General features: G+C 53.4%; 1 long non-coding RNA gene across 1 annotated transcript; it reads left to right on the plus strand.

The window, feature by feature from the left end:
* Positions 1-3,086: 3,086 nt before the first annotated feature.
* Positions 3,087-11,695, plus strand: LOC141058706 (uncharacterized). Its single transcript, XR_012222281.1, has 3 exons — positions 3,087-3,597; positions 8,248-8,350; positions 10,481-11,695. It is a non-coding gene; the product is annotated as an uncharacterized lncRNA (long non-coding RNA).
* The last annotated feature ends 3,349 nt before the right edge of the window (positions 11,696-15,044 follow it).

The following is a 15,044-nucleotide window of genomic DNA, read 5'->3' on the forward strand; positions in this document are numbered from 1 at the left end:
GGAGCTCCCCCTAGTGGTGACTGCAGACAGGATGTTATCATGTATCTCTGTATACAGGGAGCTCCCCCTAGTGGTGGCTGCAGATAGGATGTTATCATGTATCTCTGTATACAGGGAGCTCCCCCTAGTGGTGGCTGCAGACAGGATCTTATCAAGTATCTCTGTATACAGGGAGCTTCCCCTAGTGGTGACTGCAGACAGAATCTTATCATGTATCTCTGTATACAGGGAGCTCCCCCTAGTGGTTGCTGCAGACAGAATCTTATCATGTATCTCTGTATACAGGGAGCTCCCCCTAGTGGTGGCTGCAGACAGAATCTTATCATGTATCTCTGTATACAGGGAGCTCCCCCTAGTGGTGGCTGCAGACAGAATCTTATCATGTATCTCTGTATACAGGAAGCTCCCCGTAGTGGTGGCTGCAGACAGGATCTTATCATGTATCTCTGTATACAGGGAGCTTCCCCTAGTGGTGGCTGCAGACAGGATCTTATCATGTATCTCTGTATACAGGGAGCTCCCCCTAGTGGTGGCTGCAGACAGGATCTTATCATGTATCTCTGTATACAGGAAGCTCCCCCTAGTGGTGGCTGCAGACAGGATCTTATCATGTATCTCTGTATACAGGGAGCTCCCCCTAGTGGTTGCTGCAGACAGAATCTTATCATGTATCTCTGTATACAGGGAGCTCCCCCTAGTGGTGGCTGCAGACAGAATCTTATCATATATCTCTGTATACAGGGAGCTCCCCCTAGTGGTGGCTGCAGACAGAATCTTATCATGTATCTCTGTATACAGGAAGCTCCCCCTAGTGGTGGCTGCAGACAGGATCTTATCATGTATCTCTGTATACAGGGAGCTTCCCCTAGTGGTGGCTGCAGACAGGATCTTATCATGTATCTCTGTATACAGGGAGCTCCCCCTAGTGGTGGCTGCAGACAGGATCTTATCATGTACGTCTGTATATAGGGAGCTCCCCCTAGTGGTGGCTGCAGACAGAATCTTATCATGTATCTCTGTATACAGGGAGCTCCCCCTAGTGGTTGCTGCAGACAGAATCTTATCATGTATCTCTGTATACAGGGAGCTCCCCCTAGTGGTGGCTGCAGACAGACTCCTATCATGTATCTCTGTATACAGGGAGCTCCCCCTAGTGGTGGCTGCAGACAGAATCTTATCATGTATCTCTGTATACAGGGAGCTCCCCCTAGTGGTGGCTGCAGACAGGATCTTATCATGTATCTCTGTATACAGGGAGCTCCCCCTAGTGGAGTCTGCAGACAGGATCTTATCATGTATTTCTGTATACAGGGAGCTCCTCCTAGTGGTGGCTGCAGAAAGGATCTCATCATGTATCTCTGTATACAGGGAACTCCCCCTAGTGGAGGCTGCAGACAGGATCTTATCATGTGTCTCTGTATACAGGGAGGTCCCCCTAGTGGTGACTGCAGACAGGATTTTGTCATGTATCTCTGTATACAGGGGGCTCCCCCTAGTGGTGGCTGCAGACAGGATCTTATCATGTATCTCTGTATACAGGGAGCTCCCCCTAGTGGTGGCTGCAGACAGAATCTTATCATGTATCTCTGTATACAGGGAGCTCCCCCTAGTGGTGGCTTCAGACAGGATCTTATCATGTATCTCTGTATACAGGGAGCTCCTCCTAGTGGTGGCTGCAGACTGGATCTTATCATGTATCTCTGTATACAGGGAACTCCCCCTAGTGGTGACTGCAGACAGGATCTTATCATGTATCTCTATACAGGGAGCTCCCCCTAGTGGTGACTGCAGACAGAATCTTATCATGTATCTCTGTATACAAGGAGCTCCCCCTAATGGTGACTACAGACAGAATCTTATTGTGTATCTCTATATACAGGGAGCTCCCCCTAGTGGTGACTGCAGACAGGATCTTATCATGTATCTGTGTATACAGGGAGCTCCCCCTAGTGGTGGCCGCAGACAGAATCTTATTGTGTATCTCTATATACAGGGAGCTCCCCCTAGTGGTGACTGCAGACAGGATCTTATCATGTATCTGTGTAAACAGGGAGCTCCCCCTAGTGGTGGTTGCAGACAGGATCTTATCATGTGTCTCTGTATACAGGGAGCTCCCCCTAGTGGTGACTGCAGACAAAATATTATCATGTATCTCTGTATACAGGGAGCTCCCCCTAGTGGTGGTTGCAGACAGGATCTTATCATGTATCTCTGTATACAGGGAGCTCCCCCTAGTGGTGACTGCAGACAGGATCTTATCAAGTATCTCTGTATAAAGGGAGCTCCCCCTAGTGGTGGCTGCAGATAGGATGTTATCATGTATCTCTGTATACAGGGAGCTCCCCCTAGTGGTGGCTGCAGACAGGATCTTATCAAGTATCTCTATATACAGGGAGCTCCCCCTAGTGGAGGCTGCAGACAGGATCTTATCATGTACGTCTGTATATAGGGAGCTCCCCCTAGTGGTGGCTGCAGACAGAATCTTATGCATCTCTGTATACAGGGAGCTCCCCCTAGTGGTTGCTGCAGACAGAATCTTATCATGTATCTCTGTATACAGGGAGCTCCCCCTAGTGGTGGCTGCAGACAGAATCTTATCATGTATCTCTGTATACAGGGAGCTCCCCCTAGTGGTGGCTGCAGACAGAATCTCATCATGTATCTCTGTATACAGGGAGCTCCCCCTAGTGGAGGCTGCAGACAGGATCTTATCATGTGTCTCTGTGTACAGGGAGCTCCCCCTAGTGGTGTCTGCAGTTAGGAGGATGCAGGGTGCACACTATATATTATTGTTATATGGATGGTTGTATCTGGACACGTGACGTTTCTTTTCCTATTACAATGTGAACGTTGGCAGTGTAACCCCCAGAATGAAGAGGATGATGGGGATGATCTCGCCCCTTTGCGTTGTAGTCCTGCGGTGGCGGGTCTGTGGATTGTGCCTCTGCGCGGTTTTCTTCTGAAGGTTGCGTTATCGGACATCATTGTGGTACAATCTCGCCCTCCCGAGACCTTCAGAGCTGTTAAATTTTAACTAAATATTTTGTTCCCTTTTGCTCTGTGTCCGCGGTTGTGTGTCGGTGGAGGAGGGCGCCGCTCATCTCTGTTCTCCCCGTATAGTTACTGCGGTCGAGGATTCTGCCATTTTACTGATCTATAAGAGTGACGGCTGCTGCAGCTGTAACAAAACCTCAGCTGTGTCCGCGGGAATGTTGGGCTTCCCTTGTCTCCACGCCATGCAGTGTGTGATTTGGGGGTGACTGCCGTCCTGGGTATATCCCGGCGTGCTGACAGATGTAGTGGTGCTTAGTGCCGCACATCAGCAGCCGCCGCCTCGTCTACGCCCCATTAGTACGGCTCTCCGGTGCCAAGTTTCCTGTAATGCGGTGTGAGTAATGAGCGGACGGGACCAGGAGCCGAGTAATGGGATTAATGCAGCTGAGGGGGGAGAAAAAACTTTCCCGTGTTTCCTGCAGTCGCGGTTATCTGGCTGCTGATTGGTCGGGGGTGGTCGCCCCGCTGTGCGGTCAGAGGACTAAAGCTGCGCTGTCAGGTGAGGTCCAGCAGACGGGGAGGACCCGCCATCCACAGCCACAGGTGAGCGGCCCCCGGTGTGACCCCACTATGTGCTCCGGAGAGATACTGGGGTCTGCAGGGGCAAGACCCACAAACATCCCTGTGTATCTGCTCCAGAGCCGTGTATCTAATCCTCTCCTGTGTGATACTGACTGCTGAGCCGTGTATCTAATCCTCTCCTGTGTGATGCTGACTGCTGAGCCGTGTATCTAATCTTCTCCTGTGTGATGCTGACTGCTGAGCCGTGTATCTAATCCTCTCCTGTGTGATACTGACTGCTGAGCTGTGTATCTAATCCTCTCTTGTGTGATACTGACTGCTGAGCCGTGTATCTAATCCTATCCTGTGTGATGCTGACTGCTGAGCCATGTATCTAATCCTATCCTGTGTGATACTGACTGCTGAGCCGTGTATCTAATCCTCTCCTGTGTGATACTGACTGCTGAGCCGTGTATCTAATCCTCTCCTGTGTGATACTGACTGCTGAGCCGTGTATCTAATTCTATCCTGTGTGATACTGACTGCTGAGCCGTGTATCTAATCCTATCCTGTGTGATACTGACTGCTGAGCCGTGTATATAATCCTCTCCTGTGTGATACTGACTGCTGAGCCGTGTATCTAATCCTCTCCTGTGTGATACTGACTGCTGAGCCGTGTATCTAATCCTATCCTGTGTGATACTGACTGCTGAGCCGTGTATCTAATCCTATCCTGTGTGATACTGACTGCTGAGCCGTGTATATAATCCTCTCCTGTGTGATACTGACTGCTGAGCCGTGTATCTAATCCTCTCCTGTGTGATACTGACTGCTGAGCCGTGTATCTAATCCTATCCTGTGTGATACTGACTGCTGAGCCGTGTATCTAATCCTATCCTGTGTGATACTGACTGCTGAGCCGTGTATATAATCCTCTCCTGTGTGATACTGACTGCTGAGCCGTGTATCTAATCCTCTCCTGTGTGATACTGACTGCTGAGCCGTGCATATAATCCTCTCCTGTGTGATACTGACTGCTGAGGCGTGTATCTAATCCTCTCCTGTGTGATACTGACTGCTGAGTCGTGTATCTAATCCTCTCCTCTGTGATACTGACTGCTGAGCCGTGTATCTAATCCTATCCTGTGTGATACTGACTGCTGAGCTGTGTATCTAATCCTCTCCTGTGTGATACTGACTGCTGAGCCGTGTATCTAAACCTCTCCTGTGTGATACTGACTGCTGAGCCGTGTATCTAATCCTCGCCTGTGTGATACTGACTGCTGAGCCGTGTATCTAATCCTCGCCTGTGTGATACTGACTGCTGAGCCGTGTATCTAATCCTCTCCTGTGTGATACTGTCTGATGAGCCGTGTATCTAATACTCTCCTGTGTGATACTGTCTGCTGAGCCGTGTATCTAATACTCTCCTGTGTGATACTGACTGCTGAGCCGTGTATCTAATCCTCTCCTGTGTGATACTGACTGCTGAGCCGTGTATCTATTCCTCTCCTGTGTGATACTGACTGCTGAGCCGTGTATCTAATCCTATCCTGTGTGATACTGACTGCTGAGCCGTGTATCTAATCCTCTCCTGTGTGATACTGACTGCTGAGCCGTGTATCTAATCCTCTCCTGTGTGATACTGACTGCTGAGCCGTGTATCTAATACTCTCCTGTGTCACACTGACTGCTGAGCTGTGTATCTAATCCTATCCTGTGTGATACTGACTGCTGAGCTGTGTATCTAATCCTCTCCTGTGTGATACTGACTGCTGAGCCGTGTATCTAATCCTCTCCTGTGTGATACTGACTGCTGAGCCGTGTATCTAACCCTATCCTGTGTGATACTGACTGCTGAGCCGTGTATCTAATCCTCTCCTGTGTGATACTGACTGCTGAATAGTGTATCTAATCCTCTCCTGTGTGATACTGACTGCTGAGGCGTGTATCTAATCCTCTCCTGTGTGATACTGACTGCTGAGCCGTGTATCTAATCCTCTCCTGTGTGATACTGTCTGCTGAGCCGTGTATCTAATCCTATCCTGTGTGATACTGACTGGTGAGCCGTGTATCTAATCCTATCCTGTGTGATACTGACTGGTGAGCCGTGTATCTAATCCTCTCCTGTGTGATACTGACTGCTGAGCCGTGTATCTAATCCTCTCCTGTGTGATACTGTCTGCTGAGCCGTGTATCTAATCCTCTCCTGTGTGATACTGTCTGCTGAGCCGTGTATCTAATCCTCTCCTGTGTGATACTGATTGCTGAGCCGTGTATCTAATCCTTTCCTGTGTGATACTGAATGCTGAGCCGTGTATCTAATCCTTTCCTGTGTGATACTGACTGCTGAGCCGTGTATCTAATCCTCTCCTGTGTGATACTGACTGCTGAGCCGTGTATCTAATCCTCTCCTGTGTGGTACTGACTGCTGAGCCGTGTATCTAATCCTATCCTGTGTGATACTGACTGCTGAGCCGTGTATCTAATCCTCTCCTGTGTGATACTGACTGCTGAGCTGTGTATCTAATCCTATCCTGTGTGATAATGACTGCTGAGCCGTGTATCTAATCCTTTCCTGTGTGATACTGACTGCTGAGCCGTGTATCTAATCCTATCTTGTGTGATACTGACTGCTGAGCCGTGTATCTAATCCTCTCCTGTGTGATACTGACTGCTGAGCCGTGTATCTAATCCTATCCTGTGTGATACTGACTGCTGAGCCGTGTATCTAATCCTCTCCTGTGCGATACTGACAGCTGAGCCGTGTATCTAATCCTATCTTGTGTGATACTGACTGCTGAGCCGTGTATCTAATCCTCTCCTGTGTGATACTGACTGCTGAGCCGTGTATCTAATCCTATCCTGTGTGATACTGACTGCTGAGCCGTGTATCTAATCCTCTCCTGTGTGATACTGCCTACTGAGCCCTGTATCTAATCTGTCCTGTGTGATACTGACTGCTGAGCCGTGTATCTAATCCTCTCCTCTGTGATACTGACTGCTGAGCCGTGTATCTAATCCTCTCCTGTGTGATACTGACTGCTGAGCTGTGTATCTAATCCGATTGTGTTCCCACCCTATATTCTCGCCCGTGTTTTTCACCCTCGTGCTCTCGCCCGTGTTTTTCACCCTCGTGCTCTCGCCCGTGTTTTTCACCCTCGTGTTCTCGCCCGTGTTTTTGACCCTCGTGTTCTCGCCCGTGTTTTTGACCCTCGTGTTCTCGCCCGTGTTTTTGACCCTCGTGTTCTCGCCCGTGTTTTTGACCCTCGTGTTCTCGCCCGTGTTTTTGACCCTCGTGTTCTCGCCCGTGTTTTTGACCCTCGTGTTCTCGCCCGTGTTTTTGACCCTCGTGTTCTCGCCCGTGTTTTTGACCCTCGTGTTCTCGCCCGTGTTTTTGACCCTCGTGTTCTCGCCCGTGTTTTTGACCCTCGTGTTCTCGCCCGTGTTTTTGACTCTCGTGTTCTCGCCCGTGTTTTTGACCCTCGTGTTCTCGCCCGTGTTTTTGACCCTCGTGTTCTCGCCCGTGTTTTTGACCCTCGTGTTCTCGCCCGTGTTTTTGACCCTCGTGTTCTCGCCCGTGTTTTTGACCCTCGTGTTCTCGCCCGTGTTTTTGACTCTCGTGTTCTCGCCCGTGTTTTTGACTCTCGTGTTCTCGCCCGTGTTTTTGACCCTCGTGTTCTCGCCCGTGTTTTTGACCCTCGTGTTCTCGCCCGTGTTTTTGACCCTCGTGTTCTCGCCCGTGTTTTTGACTCTCGTGTTCTCGCCCGTGTTTTTGACCCTCGTGCTGTCGCCCGTGTTTTTGACCCTCGTGTTCTCGCCCATGTTTTTGACCCTCGTGTTCTCGCCCGTGTTTTTGACCCTCGTGTTCTCGCTCGTGTTTTTGGTCCTCGTGTTGTCGCCCGTGTTTTTCACCCTTGTGTTCTTGCCCGTGTTTTTCACCCTCGTGTTCTCGCTCGTGTTTTTGACCCTCGTGTTGTCACCCATGTTTTTCACCCTTGTGTTCTTGCCCGTGTTTTTCACCCTCGTGTTCTCGCTCGTGTTGTTCACCCTCGTGTTCTCGCCCGTGTTTTTGATCCTCGTGTTGTCGCCTGTGTTTTTCACCCTCGTGTTCTCGCCTGTGTTTTTGACCCTCGTGTTCTCGCCCGTGTTTTTGACCCTCGTGTTCACGCCCGTGTTTTTCACCCTCGTGTTGTCACCTGTGTTTTTCACCCTTGTGTTCTCGCCCGTGTTTTTGACCCTAGTGTTCTCGCCCGTGTTTTTGACCCACGTGTTGTCGCCCGTGTTTTTCACCCTTGTGTTCTCGCCCGTGTTTTTCACCCTTGTGTTCTCGCCCGTGTTTTTGACCCTCGTGTTCTCGCCTGTGTTTTTCACCCTCGTGTTGTCGCCCGTGTTTTTCACCCTCATGTTCTCGCCCGTGTTTTTCACCCTCGTGTTCTCGCCCGTGTTTTTCACCCTCGTGTTCTCGCCCGTGTTTTTCACCCTCGTGTTCTCGCCCTTTGTGCGTTCTGTAAACATTCATTAAGTGATGAGAATTAATGCGCAGAGGCAGGAAGCGGCCGGTTCGTTCTGCAGGAAGGCGCAGTGCTGGCGGTGCCGGGTCTGCGCAGCGGAGGCGAGACGCAGCGAGCACTTTGAGGTTTCCCGGTTGTAACTTTTTGTGGTTTTGTTACTTTGTGTCTGTGTTGCCAGGCCCCGCAGTCAGTGCAGCGCCTGATGTCACGGCAGCCGCTCGCCGCTCCGCACTGCTGAGGACAGAATGACAGCATGGGCCTCCACGTCTCCTGTCTGAAAGGTAAGAAATGGCGCAGCTCGTACCCCAGCCGGCACCGATCCACAGACCGCAGGCTCCGCGCCGCGTGACATCCCCGATCAGTGGAGGTGATTCAGCAGCACAGAGGATTAAAGGGAAATATAGTGAGATCTGTACAACCTGTTGATGTCAAGGGCAGAGCTGCATGTAAGGAGCAGGATTCCCAGCAACACAGAGTATTACAGGTCTGGGAGGTCACAGGCTGAGGGTCACATAGTGGAAAGAGCAGGCTTCCCAGCAACACAGAGAATTTCAGGTCTGGGAGGTGACAGGCTGAGTGTTACATAGTGAAAGGAGCAGGATCCACAGCAACAGAGTATTTCAGGTCTGGGGAGTCACAGGCTGAGTGTTACATAGTGAAAGGAGCAGGATCCACAGCAACAGAGTATTTCAGGTCTGGGGAGTCACAGGCTGAGCGTTACGTAGTGAAAGGAGCAGGCTTCCCAGCAACACAGAGTATTTCAGGTCTGGGGAGTCACAGGCTGAGCGTTACGTAGTGAAAGGAGCAGGCTTCCCAGCAACACAGAGTATTTCAGGTCTAGGGAGTCACAGGCTGAGGGTCACATAGTGGAAGGAGCAGGCTTCCCAGCAACACAGAGTATTTCAGGTCTGGGGAGTCACAGGCTGAGCGTTACGTAGTGAAAGGAGCAGGCTTCCCAGCAACACAGAGTATTTCAGGTCTAGGGAGTCACAGGCTGAGGGTCACATAGTGGAAGGAGCAGGCTTCCCAGCAACACAGAGGATTTCCGGTCTGGAAGGTGACAGGCTGAGTGTTACATAGTGAAAGGAGCAGGCTTCCCAGCAACACAGAGTATTTCAGGTCTAGGGAGTCACAGGCTGAGGGTCACATAGTGGAAGGAGCAGGCTTCCCAGCAACACAGAGGATTTGAGGTCTGGGAGGTGACAGGCTGAGTGTTACATAGTGAAAGGAGCAGGATCCACAGCAACAGAGTTTTACAGGTCTGGGTTGTCACAGGCTGAGCGTTACGTAGTGAAAGGAGCAGGCTTCCCAGCAACACAGAGTATTTCAGGTCTGGGGAGTCACAGGCTGAGCGTTACGTAGTGGTAGGGGGAGGCTTCCCAGCAACACAGAGTATTTCAGGTCTGGGGAGTCACAGGCTGAGCGTTACGTAGTGGAAGGAGCAGGATCCACAGCAACACAGAGGATTTTAGGTCTGGGAAGTCACAGGCTGAGTGTTACATAGTGAAAGGAGAAGGATCCGCAGCAGCACAGAGGATTTCAGGAGATGAGGTGACAGTGAGATTGTGGGGAGGAGGCGTCTCGCTGGTCTCCGGTGCTTTCCTCCCTTTCCATGCGTCTTCCTGTGTGTGGTTGTCAGTTGTCGGCGCCCGTGTATACCGGATATATTGCTGCTATACTCTGCTGCAGACTGGATCTCCCCAGACCTTTATCTTCAGATTCTCTGCTTGTTGTCAGTGAGCAGAAACCTTTTGCTTTTCATCCACCGGCAGAAAACCCGTCTGCCCCTTAGCTTTGTTTACACTTTGCTTTTTTGCTGCGTTTTTTGAATGCACATTTTAAGCTGCTTACAATAAAGCGGGTTTTGCTGAATTTTTTGCTGAGTTTTTATTGCCTCTTGTGCGTATTGATAACTTTTAGTGCCTCAAAAAAAAAAAATTCTGATTTATCTTCCTAAATGTTGTGCTCCAGAAACCCTGCAGTACCTGATCCCTGTGTTTTGCTCTCCTCCCATTGCTTTCTATGGGAGAAAAAAAAACGCTGAAAGAAGCGGCGCTGCAGTTTTCCAAATCAGTCGGGAAAATAAAAGCAATGTGTGCGCGAGATTTCTGAAGTCTCATACGCTTTGCTGCTATTGTAAAACACAGCTGAGAGTGTGCATAAAAAAGCAGCGTAAAAACCCGAAAAAAAGCACCGTGTGAACACAGCCTTATACGTCTCCCAGCTGAAGGTTTGTTACAGTTGGATCCAGAGAGAGAACCTCACTGATACATTGTGAGATGTGTGAAGACCCATTGTAACAAACCCCCAGCAGTGACAAGGCAGTATGTAAGGAGAGTGCTTGCTGTCAGTGAATAGAAAGCAGTGAGGATATGATGAGCATTACTGTGCGGTATTTATTGTGTTCTCAGGGCTGCAAATCTGTTACTCCAGAGACGATGCTTCTAGAAGGTTCCCCGGCGCACACCTGACCGTCCCCGACATCATCATCACCCCCCCGACCCCGACAGGGACCCTGAATACAAAAACTGCTGTCCAGCAGAGCCGCCCGGCCTCCCCCGCCAAGAGCCGCCACTGAGGAGAAGGCGCGGGCAGGAAAGGCGGCACTCGGAGGGAGGAACCTTCCGGAGACTCGGACACGTCTATATGTTATGGGGTCTGGAGTCATAACCCCCCCTACACCAAGCGCAGGACTATTGTACCGCCATGATCCGGCCGATGTGACCGCCGGCCCCACAGCGACCAGAAGACGTTCCAGAAAGATGTAAAACCGTCTGTGGATCGCCATCAATGGCCGACGTATCCACCGGACAGGATGGTGACGGGGGTCTTGAGCTGCTCCTGACTCGTGCCCCCATGGTCCCTGAACCGCAGGGCGATAATGACCCTCGCTAACCACAGGAGGGGGATAGAGGGGTCACCCTGTTATAAGGACACTAAGCCTAGGCCCCCATGAGGCCTTGTATACGCTACGCTTTTATATTGGCTGTGCTTTTTTTCTGTGTGTCCGAAAAAATCTGCATTGAAGACTGAAGAGCCTGTTCACACCTGGAGTTTGAGACGTTTCTTTCGCTTGTTTTTTTTTTTTGTTCAGAACAAAGTGAAGCGTTTGATAGTAACAGTAAAGTTAATGAGAGTCCGAATGTCGCACTCAGAGCTTCGTAGGTAAAAGGTGGAAGGTCGACCGAAGTCGGTGGAGTTCAGTCTATAGCCTGACATGGGGCCAACAACAGCTCCACAATCTAGAGCCCATAACATGGTAAATGACATTTATTAAAAAAGGCTACCAGCCCTTTATTGAATATTAGTTGTGAATCAACCATTAGAACATCATGTGGCAGAGATTTCTACGGTCTCACTGCTCTTACAGTAAATCCACGGTCTCACTGCTCTTACAGGAAAGAATCCACGGTCTCACTGCTCTTACAGTGAAGAATCCACTAAAGTGGAGTTTGTCGTCCACCCATGCACCCAAGTATTATTTATCCAGTGTTTTACAATTTAACACATAATACCTTTTATTTCCTCTGCCCAAGTGCATGACCTTACATTTATCTACATTAACTGTCGTTTGCCATTTCTCAGCCCAAGCCTTCGGCTTTCATAAATCCCTCTGAAACATTAAATTATCCTCCTGTGTTGATTACTCCATAGAGTTTAGTATCATCTGCAAATATTGAAATTCTACTTTGTTTGCACCCTACAAGGTCGTTAATAAATGTTTAAAAGAAGAAGACCCAGTACCGGCCCCTGTGGTGCCCAGTACCGACCCCTGTGGTACGCCACTGTTATCTGGACCACCCTTTGTTTCTTATCACTGAGCACATATTTCCCCTTGCCCCATTTTTCCACTTTATATACCGACCTTTTAGGTTTCTCCATTTCAAATGCCTTTAAAAGTCCATACAGACGACATCCCGGCGCTCCCCTGTCCAGTCCGGGACTTCCCTCCTCATAGCCGTTGATCAGAGGAGTCTGACAGGACCGATCCCTCATACAGCCATGCTGACGCTGGGTCATGAGGTTATTCTCATAAGATCCTCCAGGACGTCAAGCCCTCCATGATTTTCCCCACAGCCCAAGTTACACTCCCCGACTCCGATTTCCAGGCTCCGATTTTGTTCTCTTTTTTGAATATTGGCCTCACATTGCTCCGCCTGTATACAGACCCTGTAATTATGGGACCCCTGAATATTAGAAATAACGGTCTGTCTATCCTGGTATTAATTCCTGCAGTAACGGGGGGGAGGGGGTATCTACCCTCCGTCGTGCAGTACTCGGGGGGGTGTCTGCCCTCCGTCCTGCAGTACTCGGGGGATGTCTGCCCTCCGTCGTGCAGTACTCGGGGGGGTGTCTGCCCTCCGTCCTGCAGTACTCGGGGGGGTGTCTGCCCTCCGTCCTAGAGTACTCGGGGGGGGGGGGGGGTGTCTGCCCTCCATCCTGCAGCACTCGGGGGGGGGGGGGGGTGTCTGCCCTCCATCCTGCAGTACTCGGGGGGGTGTCTGCCCTCCGTCCTGCAGTACTCGGGGGGGTGTCTGCCCTCCGTCCTAGAGTACTCGGTGGGGGGGGGGTGTCTGCCCTCCGTCCTGCAGTACTCGGGGGGGGGGGGGGGTGTCTGCCCTCCATCCTGCAGTACTTGGGGGGGTGTCTGCCCTCCGTCCTGCAGTACTCGGGGGGGGGGGGGGGTGTCTGCCCTCCGTCCTGCAGTACTCGGGGGGGGGGGGGGGGTGTTTGCCCTCCATCCTGCAGTACTCAGGGGTGTCTGCCCTCCGTCCTGCAGCACTCAGGGGTGTCTGCCCTCCATCCTGCAGTACTCGGGGGGTGTCTGCCCTCTGTCCTGCAGTACTCGAGGGGTGTATGCCCTCCGTCCTGCAGTACTCGGGGGGGGGGGGGGGGGTGTCTGCCCTCCGTCCTGCAGTACTCGGGGGGTGTCTGCCCTCCGTCCTGCAGTACTCGGGGGATGTCTGCCCTCCGTCCTGCAGTACTCGGGGGGTGTCTGCCCTCCGTCCTGCAGTACTCGGGGGGTGTCTGCCCTCTGTCCTGCAGTACTCGAGGGGTGTCTGCCCTCTGTCCTGCAGTACTCGAGGGGTGTCTGCCCTCCGTCCTGCAGTACTCGGGGGATGTCTGCCCTCCGTCCTGCAGTACTCGGGGGATGTCTGCCCTCCGTCCTGCAGTACTCGGGGGGGGGGGGGGGGGTGTCTGCCCTTTGTCCTGCAGTACTCGGGGGGGGGGGGTGTCTGCCCTTTGTCCCGCAGTACTCGGGGGGGGGGGGGTGTCTGCCCTCTGTCCTGCAGTACACGGGGGTGTCTGCTCTTCGTCCTGCAGTACTCGGGGGTGTCTGCCCTCTGTCCTGCAGTACTCGGGGGGGCGTCTGCCCTCCGTCCTGCAGTACTCGGGGGGGCGTCTGCCCTCCGTCCTGCAGTACTCGGGGGGGCGTCTGCCCTCCGTCCTGCAGTACTCGGGGGGGGGGGTGTCTGCCCTCTGTCCTGCAGTACTCGGGGGGGGGGTGTCTGCCCTCTGTCCTGCAGTACTCGGGGGGGGGGGGGGGTGCCCTCTGTCCTGCAGTACTCGGGGGGGGGGGGGGGTGTCTGCCCTCCGTCCTGCAGTACTCGGGGGGTGTCTGCCCTCCGTCCTGCAGTACTCGGGGGGTGTCTGCCCTCCGTCCTGCAGTACTCGGGGGGTGTCTGCCCTCCATCCTGCAGTACTCGGGGGGTGTCTGCCCTCCATCCTGCAGTACTCGGGGGGGTGTCTGCCCTCCATCCTGCAGTACTCGGGGGGGTGTCTGTCCTCCGTCCTGCAGTACTCGGGGGGTGTCTGCCCTCCGTCCTGCAGTACTCGGGGGGTGTCTGCCCTCCATCCTGCAGTACTCGGGGGGGGTGTCTGCCCTCCATCCTGCAGTACTCGGGGGGGTGTCTGTCCTCCGTCCTGCAGTACTCGGGGTGTGTCTGCCCTCCGTCCTGCAGTACTCGGGGGGGGCGTCTGCCCTCCGTCCTGCAGTACTCGGGGGGTGTCTGCTCTCCGTCCTGCAGTACTCGGGGGTGTCTGCCCTCCGTCCTCCAGTAATCGGGGGTGTCTGCCCTCTGTCCTGCAGTACTCGGGGGGGGGGGGGGGGGGTGTCTGCCGATTGTCCTGCAGTACTCGGGGGGGTGGGGGGTGTCTGCCCTCTGTCCTGCAGTACTCGAGGGGGGGTGACTGCTCTTTGTCCTGCAGTACCTGGGGGTGTCTGCCCTCCGTCCTGCAGTACTCGGGGGGGGGGGGGGTGTGTGTCTGCCCTTTGTCCTGCAGTACTCGGGGGGGGGGGTGTCTGCCCCTTGTCCTGCAGTACTCGGGGGGGGGGGTGTCTGCCCTTTGTCCTGCAGTACTCGGGGGGGGGGGGCGTCTGCCCTCCGTCCTGCAGTACTCGGGGGGGGGGGGGGTGTCTGCCCTTTGTCCTGCAGTACTCGGGGGGGGGGGGGTGTATGCCCTGTGTCCTGCAGTACTCGGGGGGGGGGGGGTGTCTGCCCTTTGTCCTGCAGTACTCTGGGGGGGTGTCTGCCCTTTGTCCTGCAGTACTCGGGGGGGGGGGGGGGGGGGGGTCTGCCCTTTGTCCTGCAGTACTCGGGGGGGTGTCTGCCCTTTGTCCTGCAGTACTCGGGGGGGGGGGGTGTCTGCCCTTTGTCCTGCAGTACTCGGGGGGGGGGGGGGGCGTCTGCCCTCCGTTCTGCAGTACTCGGGGGGGGGGGGGGTGTCTGCCCTTTGTCCTGCAGTACTCGGGGGGGGGGGAGGGGTGTCTGCCCTCTGTCCTGCAGTACACGGGGGTGTCTGCTCTTCGTCCTGCAGTACTCGGGGGGTGTCTGCCCTCTGTCCTGCAGTACTCGGGGGGGCGTCTGCCCTCCGTCCTGCAGTACTCGGGGGGGCGTCTGCCCTCCGTCCTGCAGTACTTGGGGGGGGGGGGGGGGTGTCTGCCCTTTGTCCTGCAGTACTCGGGGGGGTGTC

Source organism: Dendrobates tinctorius, unplaced genomic scaffold, assembly GCF_039654945.1.
Source record: "Dendrobates tinctorius isolate UK_male_01 unplaced genomic scaffold, ASM3965494v1 ptg000214l, whole genome shotgun sequence".
NCBI lineage: Eukaryota > Metazoa > Chordata > Amphibia > Anura > Dendrobatidae > Dendrobates > Dendrobates tinctorius.